Below are 9,283 nucleotides of genomic sequence, written 5' to 3'. Positions count from 1 at the left end.
CTATAACCCTCCATCCTATTACGCTCCATGTACTCATCCAGGAGTCTCTTAAAAGACCCTATTGAGTTCGCCTCCACCACCACTGACGGCAGCCGATTCCACTCGCCCACCACCCTCTGTGTGAAAAACTTACCCCTAACATTTCCCCTGTACCTACCCCCCAGCACCCTGAACCTGTGTCCTCTCGTAGCAGCCATTTCCACCCCAGGAAAAAGCCTCTGAGAATCCACCCGATCTATGCCTCTCAACATCTTATACACCTCTATTAGGTCTCCTCTCATCCTTCGTCTCTCCAAGGAGAAATGACCGAGCTCCCTCAGCCTATCCTCATAAGGCATGCCACTCAATCCAGGCAACATCCTTGTAAATCTCCTCTGTACCCTTTCAATCTTTTCCACATCCTTCCTATAGTGAGGCGACCAAAACTGAGCACAGTACTCCAAGTGGGATCTGACGAGGGTCTTATATAGCTGCATCATTATCCCTGGACTCCTAAACTCAATCCCTCGATTGATAAAGGCCAGCACACCATACGCCTTCTTAACCACCTCCTCCACCTGCGGGGCCAATTTCAGAGTCCTATGGACCCGGACCCCAAGGTCCTTCTGATCCTCTACGGTACTAAGAGTCTTTCCCTTTATATTGTACCCCTTCATCCCATTTGACCTGCCAAAATGGACCACGATGCATTTATCTGGGTTGAAGTCCATCTGCCACTTGTCCGCCCAGTCTTGCAGATGTCCAGACTTCCCTCGTGGGTGCGGGTGAAAGATCCCAAGATCTGCTTCAAGAAGAGCTTTTGAGTTATCCCAGGAACGGCAACTAGAATGTATCCTTGAATCACACCGAAAAAAAAGGATGAACTGGCTCTTTCATTTATTGCTTTTTGTGGGATCTTGCTGTGTACAGACAGGCTGATGTTTGTTATTGTGGTGACTCCACTCCAAAAGCTCTTCAATCTCTGTGAAGCAATTTAGGATACCTTAAAGTTGTAAAAGGCCCAATATAAATCTAAGTTATTTCTTTCTCTGTTGTTCTCTCCAATAGATTATTGGCTCCCTGAAGCACATTTGATCTGCAAATTTAGATTTTAAAATAACACACAAGATTTGTTTCTGCACACATTCGTTGGTCTATATATTCCTGAAACAAGTGCATCTATCGGAACTGCAGTTGTAAAAGTCACAAGAGTGTCTCTGTCTCTTTAAATATAAGTGTCGTTAGGATGATTTCCAAGCTTAATCCTTCATGCGGACCACATTGGTGTAGCGTCACTGATGTGATGCCCTCGGAGACAGACTGAACAGTCATCTGTGACAGGCTGCACGTGGGATCAGGAGGCACAAAGTGGAGCTGCAGACAAGATGGGTGACTGCTGAGTGGACTCAGACACTGGGTCTGTGCGAGTGCGCCGGGGACTTCAGGATTAGCAACAGCCATTGGACTGAGGGGGATTCCAGATGTTTGAATGATAAACTCAAGGACAAGCCATGTGGGAGATTTGTGGGTCACTGATGTATAAAAAGGTGACCAAACAGATGTGGTAAAGGCTGGCGGATTGACCACAGGGGATCCACGAATCCAGATAATCACACAAGGTGCAAAGCTGATTAGCTGCAGCATAGGAAATAAATGCATGTATCGAAGGGTTGTGGGTCATGCAAAGTCTCAGTTATCATGTTGACAGTATATGGCTTTTTTTATGGAATATATGCTGAAATTTCAAACTTTATTACAACGGCAAAGATTTTCTGGTCTCCGGATCATCCAAGACTGGACATACGATCCACGGTGCGTATCAGCACCCAGTGGAAGACCCAACATGCTGACCTCTGAGGAAATAGCCTGGAAAATATCAAATTCCAATAGACAATTCCCCAAGGTCCTCTGGAAAAGTCTGCAACTCTGAGTTTGAGTCAAAGACTTCACATCGTTCCGTGGGTCTCGACTGAATAGTTACCCAAGAAATATGACACAGAGAAAACTTAGTTTATCTCCTGGTTAACAATGCAGCTGACTCCAAGTCTTACACACTGTCACTCCCTCTCCCTATCCCTCGTCAACCGCTACACAGCCACCCCCATCAGGTTACTCCCACTAACCCTCTGACTGCCCCCCCAAACTCCGAACCAACCCCTTAACCCAATCCAACTACCATTCCCAACCAGACCTAACTAGCTCATGACCCAACACCTGACTCAATAATCCATCCTCACTAAGCACACTTATCACCTGCCACTTTGCTCACCTGCCACCCTAAGTTACAACCACCTAACCTGTTTGGGTACACTGAGGGAGAATTTAGAATGGCCAATATATATAACCAGCACGTCTTTTGGATTGTTGGAGGAAACCGGAGCACCCAAAGGAAACCCACGCAGACATGGGAGAACATGCATGTACTGCACAGACAGTGACCCAAGTTGGGAATCAAACCTGCGTCCTGGCGCTGTAAAGCAGCAGTGCTAACCCCTTGTGCCACATTGCTGCCGTCTCCAGTGTCTTGTGATCAGTCTCTATATTTTGCCGAATATATAGGTATGAAAACACATGATTCCAAACACTAAAGCTAATGTTTCCTACTTGATTTTGATTTTGAAACAAATGCAATTGAACCATAGAATCCCTAAAATGTAGAAGGAGGCCATTTGGCCCATCAAGCCTGCACCAACAACAATCCCACCCAGGCCCTATACCCATAATCCCATGTATTTACCCTGCTGGTCCCCCTGACACAAAGCAGCAATTTAGTGTGGCCAATCAATGTAACATGCAGAGCATTGAACTGTGGGATGAAACCAGAGCACCCGGAGGAAACTCCACACAGACATGCGGAGAACGTACAGGCTCCACACGGACAGTGACCCGAAGCTGGAATTGAAGCTGGGTTCCTAGTGCTGTGAGGCAGCAGTACTAACCACTGTGCCACTGGGGCTTGCCTTTGCTTAGAATGGATGCTCCCAGAAATTTATGTGAGGCATCTATCTTCACGTTAGTTGATAATGATTGCTTCAGTACTTCAAAGAGGTAATGTTAAAGTTTATTTATTAGTCACAAGTAGGCTTACATTAACACTGCAATGAAGTTACTGTGAAAATCATCTCGTTGCCACACTCTGGCACCTGTTCGGGTACACTGAGGGAGAATTTAGCATGGCCAATGCACCTAACCAGCATGTCTTTTGGACTGTGGAAGGAAACCGGAGCACCTGGAGGAAACCCACGCAGACACGGAGAACACTCAGACTCCACACAGGCAGTGACCCAAGCCGGGAATTGAACCCGAGTCCCTGGTGCTGTGAGGCAGCAATGCCAGCGTGTCGCCCCATGGTACTGGTGGTCTTTGTGCCACAGCAAAGGCACATCCTTTCCCAACAATTCCCTTAGCAAGGATGATTTTTGAGTAAAATTGGGAATGTCTGAAGACAACAAATTACGGAGACTTAAACATTTTAGAAGGTAGTGTTTGGCTGGAGCTTTGAACCTGCATTTGCCGTGGGTATATGTCAGCACTGGAATAAATAAAATTGAAGCAATTGATCTGCTGTACATTGATGTTACAATTCTGAAAGTAAAACGCCAATTCTGCACTAATTGCTCCTTGCATCAATAAGTGCAGATTGTGGCCATGTTCTTGTTTTGTGCTTCCTGCAACACCTATATCGTCTGTTTTACAGATGCATCCTGGAACAGTGCATGTAGTATTGTGTGCAGTTTTGATGTCCTTATCTGAGGAATGATGTCCTTGCCATAGAGGGAGTGCAGCGAAGGTTTACCAGGCTGATTCCTGGGATGGAAGGTCTGTCATATGAAAAGAGGTTAAGTCGGTTAGGATTATATTCACTGGAGCTTAGAAGAGTGAGAGGGGATCTCATAGAAACTTATAAAATTCTAAGATGGTTAGACATGGTGGATTCAGAAAGAATGTTCCCAATGGTGGGGGAGTCCAGAGCTAGAGGTCATAGTTTGAGGATAAAGGATAAACCTTTTAGAACTGAGGTGAGGAGAAATTTCTTCACCAAGAGGGTGGTGAATGTGTGGAATTCACTACCAACGAATATAGTTGAGGCCAAAACCTTGTCTGATTTCAAGAAGAAATTAGATATAGCTCTCGGGGCTAAAAGGGTCAAGGAATATGGGAGGAAGGGAGGGATCAGGATATTAAATTTGACGATCAGCCATGATCAAAATGAATGGCTGAGCAGGCTCAAAGGGCCAAATGGCCTACTCCTACTTCTAGTCTCTATGTAAATGTGGGGTCTCATGCTTTCTGCTTTTGAGCTTTTGCTGGTGGATTATTTTTCACTTCTTTCTTTTCCATTCTGTCGAAGGGCCAAATGGCCTAATCCTGCTTCTAGTTTCTATGTTTCTATGTAATGCAGTCCATGTGAACTTAGAAGAGATCTGGCTAATAGAGACCATGAACGCAAGTGTTGAAAACAGTTTTGTGTGAATAGTAAGTTCTCGCGACCTCTCCATGTATTAATCAGTAACCATGCTTGGCATCAAGCTTTGAGAAGAATTTTGCACCTGCAAATCTTGGATTTAACTCTCCTAGGGTGAGTGTTTTGTCAGGACAATGTTTCAAAGCTGTGTTTAAACACCATGGATTGAGGCATGCTCTCAATGGTCCGTCGTTCTTCAGTATTTGTGATTGAACTGCACCAGTCTGTGTTCTTGCATTCTCCTAATAATTCTGTATTTCTCCATTTTGTTTCTCTCAAACTTCAATTTATCTTGAATGTGGATGCTGCACTCACGGGATGAATCAATTAACACACTTGCATTCTCCTGCAAGTGTAATGTTGCTGCTCCCTTGGAACTGCCAATTTTGTTGAAACACTCTGGATATATTGATGAACTGTGATGATGGAAGTAGTTTCTGAGGTTGAAACACCTTGTGATGTTTGACTGATTCCCTGGATTTGTTGCTGGTGTGTGGTCCTAATATACCTGTAGAGCTACAATTGCTGGACCTTTGGTTTTAGCAGAACGTCTGTGACACACGGGAGGATTGGTTGTGTTTGCGCTCCAGGGTTATGGATCCTGCACATGGAACCACTGCATGCCGAAACTTTCACAGTGGTGGTTTTTATCGTGACATTCCTTGTCTGTGGATACATGTCTTTTAGAATTAATAGAGGTAATAGAGCGAATAGAGGTACTGCGCCGGGTGTGACTTGGCTGGAAAATTGCAGCCCATAGCCCTGCACATTGCTTAAATTTTTGAATTTGGATAGGAGGTCAGTTGTATCCCAATTCAAACTGGGTAACTGTGTGGAAATTCTGACAATATCCCTTTGGTCTTCTTTCTTCGATAATACCTGGGATAAGCATCACTAAACACTATTGCCTACTTTTCTGAAGCCCTGTCCATGTAGACATCTTGTTGCACAGTAATGGCCTCTGTGCTTTTTATTTTATGTATTGTTCAGCAACTCCCGGATCCATCTGTTACAATCACAACCTTCCCTGGCTCGATTTTTCTGACTTTTTCTGGGGGCTTTTTTGTTTTACTCTCCCTCACTCATCATCGGTCCAACCCAACACCTTTGGGTTGGATCGATCCTTTCCTGACCAAACTAAATTGGTTCTGGTCTACTCAGCGTGCTGTCCTACCCACGGAACAGCCAGGCTGTACACTACAATCTCAACACAAAGGCTCTGTTTGCTCAACAGCTCTTTACTTGAGAAGGCTGAAAGGGTTATGCATCATTGAATGCCTTAAAGCTTGGACATTGCTCGTGTTGTAAGGTGCAAGCTGCAATGTCATGGACAAAGGGGGCCTTGATAGAACACAAGGGGCTGTTACTACAGGCCTGATTTTACCATTGCCGGGCGCGAAAACGTGGTAAAGTCGGGTGTGAGGCCATTAACGCGATCCGCGCCCACGTCCGCGCAGATTGCCACTTTACCGAAACGAGAATGGCGGCGATCCGCTTCGCGCCCAAAATGCATGCATTTAAATTGAATTAATGAACTGCCCACCCAACTTAATCAGCATTTCCCCCTTTACCACCGTGTTTGCCAATCCGGAACCGCGCCATAATGGACCTGCTGAATAAAAGTCTGAATCGAGCGCTCCAGCTGCTGAAGAACGCCTTCAGAGTTCCAACGGCTCTCTGACTCAGATCAGTGGTGGGGGGGGGGCGGGGGGGGGGGGAGGCGGGTCAGAGCATTCTCTGGTTGGGGGGGTGGGGTGGGGAGTGAGGCCAGATCGTTGTCTGGTTGGGGGGAGAGGAGGAGGAGGCGGGTCAGATGTATCTCTGGTTGGGGGGGGGCGATCGTTGTTTGGGGGTGGAGGGCTGATCGTTGTCTGGTGGGGAGGGAGGAGGAGGTGGGTCAGATGTTCCCCTGGGGGGGTGGGGAGGGGGGGGTGGGGTGAGTGAGGCCAGATCATTCTCTGCGGGGGGGCAGGTGAGTGAGGCCAGATCGTTGTTGGGGGGGTGTGAGGCGGGTAAGATGTATCTCTGGTGGGGGGGGGGAGGCCCAATCGCTCACTGGTGGTGGGGGTGCAGATGGATCTCTGGTAGGGGCGTGGGGGGGGGATGGGGGTCCGCTGCCACTCTGCGGGCGATCGGTGGGGGGGCAGGGGGGCAGGGGTGGCGAGCAGTCTGGGTCATGGGGGGGGATTGATAACGGGGACAGTGATGTGTGTGGGTAGTGGGGGGGTGGATAAGGGGGACAGTGATGTGTGTGGGTAGCGGGGGGAGTGGATAAGGGGGATAGTGATGTCTGTGGGTAGTGGGGGGGATGGATAAGGGGGACAGTGATGTCTGTGGGGGCCATCACTCCTGCTTTTCGCTCCCGGGCCGCTTTCTCCGCTTTCTGCGGCCCGGGAGTGATCTGACACGGGCGCGCTTTTTCAAATTTTCTTCTAACTGCGCATGCGCAGTTCAGAGCTCCGATTGTTTCGGCCGCACTAAGCCCCGCCCGCAGCGCGAATGGGTCTGGAGATGGCGGAGAGCGTATGGGGGCGCCTGAAAGCAGATTTCTAAGTCGGATCTGCATTACGCCCAGATTCAGCACTTAGAATGAAAATGGTGAAATCGGGCCCTACGTGTATCATTGTCTTCAGATAACAGCCCAAGTAACATTGTTTAGATAGAAGCCATAAGTCACTGCCCAGCATGCCAGACTGTCAAGGGCCATTTGTCTGTGCTTATTGATAATGTAGCTATGTGGGCGTGCTCAGTTAACAATTGGATATTGGGACAATACCGTGACTTTATGAAATGTAATTCATATTGCGTTTCTTGTAAAGGGTATGTTTGAAGTTCAGCTCTGTTTACATTATGCTCATTCAGAAACATAGAAACATAGCAGATAGGAGCAGGAGGAGGCCATTTGGCCCTTCGAGCCTGCTCTGCAATTCATCACGATCATGGCTGATCGTCCAACACAATAGCCTCGTCCTGCTTTCTTCCCATAACCTTTGATCCCATTCACCCCAAGTGCTTTTTCTAGCCGCCTCTTGAATATATTCAATGTTTTAGCATCAACTAATTCCTGTGATACTGAATTCCACAGGCTCACTACTCTTTGGGTGAAGAAATGTCTCCTCATCTCCGTCCTAAATGGTCTACCCTGAATCCTCAGATTGTGACCCCTGGTTTTGGACTCTCCCACCATCGGGAACACCCTCCCTGCATCTACCCTGTCTAGTACTGTTAGAATTTTATAAGTCTCTATGAGATCTCCCCTCATTCGTCTGGTTTCCAGCGAAAATAATCCTAACCTAGTCAATCTCTCCTCATACATCAGTCTTGTCATCCCTGGGATCAGCCTGATAAGCCTTTGCTGCACTCCCTCGAGAGCAGGAACACCCTTCCTCAGAAAAGGAGACCAAAACTGTACACATTACTCCAGGTGTGGCCTCAGCAAGGCCCTGTGTAATTGCAGCAACACATCCCTGCTCCTGTACTCGAAACCTCTCGCAATGAAGGCCAACATACCATTCGCCTTTTTTACTGCCTGCTGCACCTGCATGCTTACCTTCAGTGACTGGTGCACAAGGACACCCAGGTCCTGCTGCACATTCCCCTCTCCCAATTTGCAGCCATTGAGGTAGCAATCTGCCTTCTTGTTTTTGCTTCCAAAGGGAATAACCTCACAATTATACCCAAACTGTCCAGATTATGCTGAAGGATCTCTGCATCCTCGTCACATTTCACCCTCCCACCCAACTTGGTACCATCTGCAAACTTTGAGATGTCACATTTTGTTCCCTCATCCAAATCATTAATATACATTGTGAATAGCTGGGGTCCCAGCACCGATCCCTGTGGCACCCCAGGACTTTGGGACATTTTGAAGTTGTGAAAAGGGTGACAAAAATGCAAGCCTTTTTTCATAAGTTATAACTCGACTGATCACTAATAGTTGAAAGGTGGACGTGTTGTCTTCCCTAATGCTGGGAAATTCCCTCAAAATAAGTGAAATGATCTCTTCGTGGAAAAAAGAATCAAGCCCTTTCTGATGTCCATGGCCAGCATGAGAGCAATACAGGCCACGGGGAGTTCCTTTGAACCATTTGTTAATCACTTCACAGATTTGGAAATCAGTCTCTCAGTGATTCTGCTTCGAGAGTTGCAATCTCCTCGTTCAATGATTCTCTTGTACGCCATTTAGGGCGGCATGGTAGCACAGTGGTTAGCACTGCTGCTTCACAGCTCCAGGGACCTGGGTTTGATTCCTGGCTTGGGTCACTGTCTGTGTGGAGTTTGCACATTCTCCTCGTGTCTGCGTGGGTTTCCTCCGGGTGCTCCGGTTTCCTCCCACAGTCCAAAGATGTGCGGGTTAGGTTGATTGGCCATGCTAAAATTGCCCTTAGTGTCCTGGGATGCGTAGGTTAGAGGGATTAGTGGGTAAATATGTAGGGATATGGGGGTAGGGCCTGGGTGGGATTGTGGTCGGTGCAGACTCGATGGGCCGAACGGCCTCTTTCTGTGCTGTAGGGTTTCTAAGATTTCTAAGATGTCTGTGCCGGTACAGATTCTTCCCCAAATATCGCACTCCGTCAGCACAACTACAGAGGACTGAACCCAACGTGCAAATACATGTTGAGGTTTAATTTGAAAAGAAACCATTTTCCACAAGAGGTAGCAATTTAAAATATTAGGTTGACGTTCTGATTTGATGGATCAGGTGAACATGAAAGATCCCATTAAGAAGAGCAATGTGCTCTCTCCGTGACCTGGCCAATATTTCTCCCTCAGGAAATATCACTAACAAACAGATTTTCTGCTCATTCATCACATTGTTGTTTGTTTATAACGTTGATG

The sequence above is a fragment of the Mustelus asterias genome, chromosome 6 (genome assembly GCF_964213995.1).
Source record: "Mustelus asterias chromosome 6, sMusAst1.hap1.1, whole genome shotgun sequence".
Taxonomy (NCBI): Eukaryota; Metazoa; Chordata; class Chondrichthyes; order Carcharhiniformes; family Triakidae; genus Mustelus; species Mustelus asterias.
Note: the sequence above shows the minus strand (reverse complement) of the source record.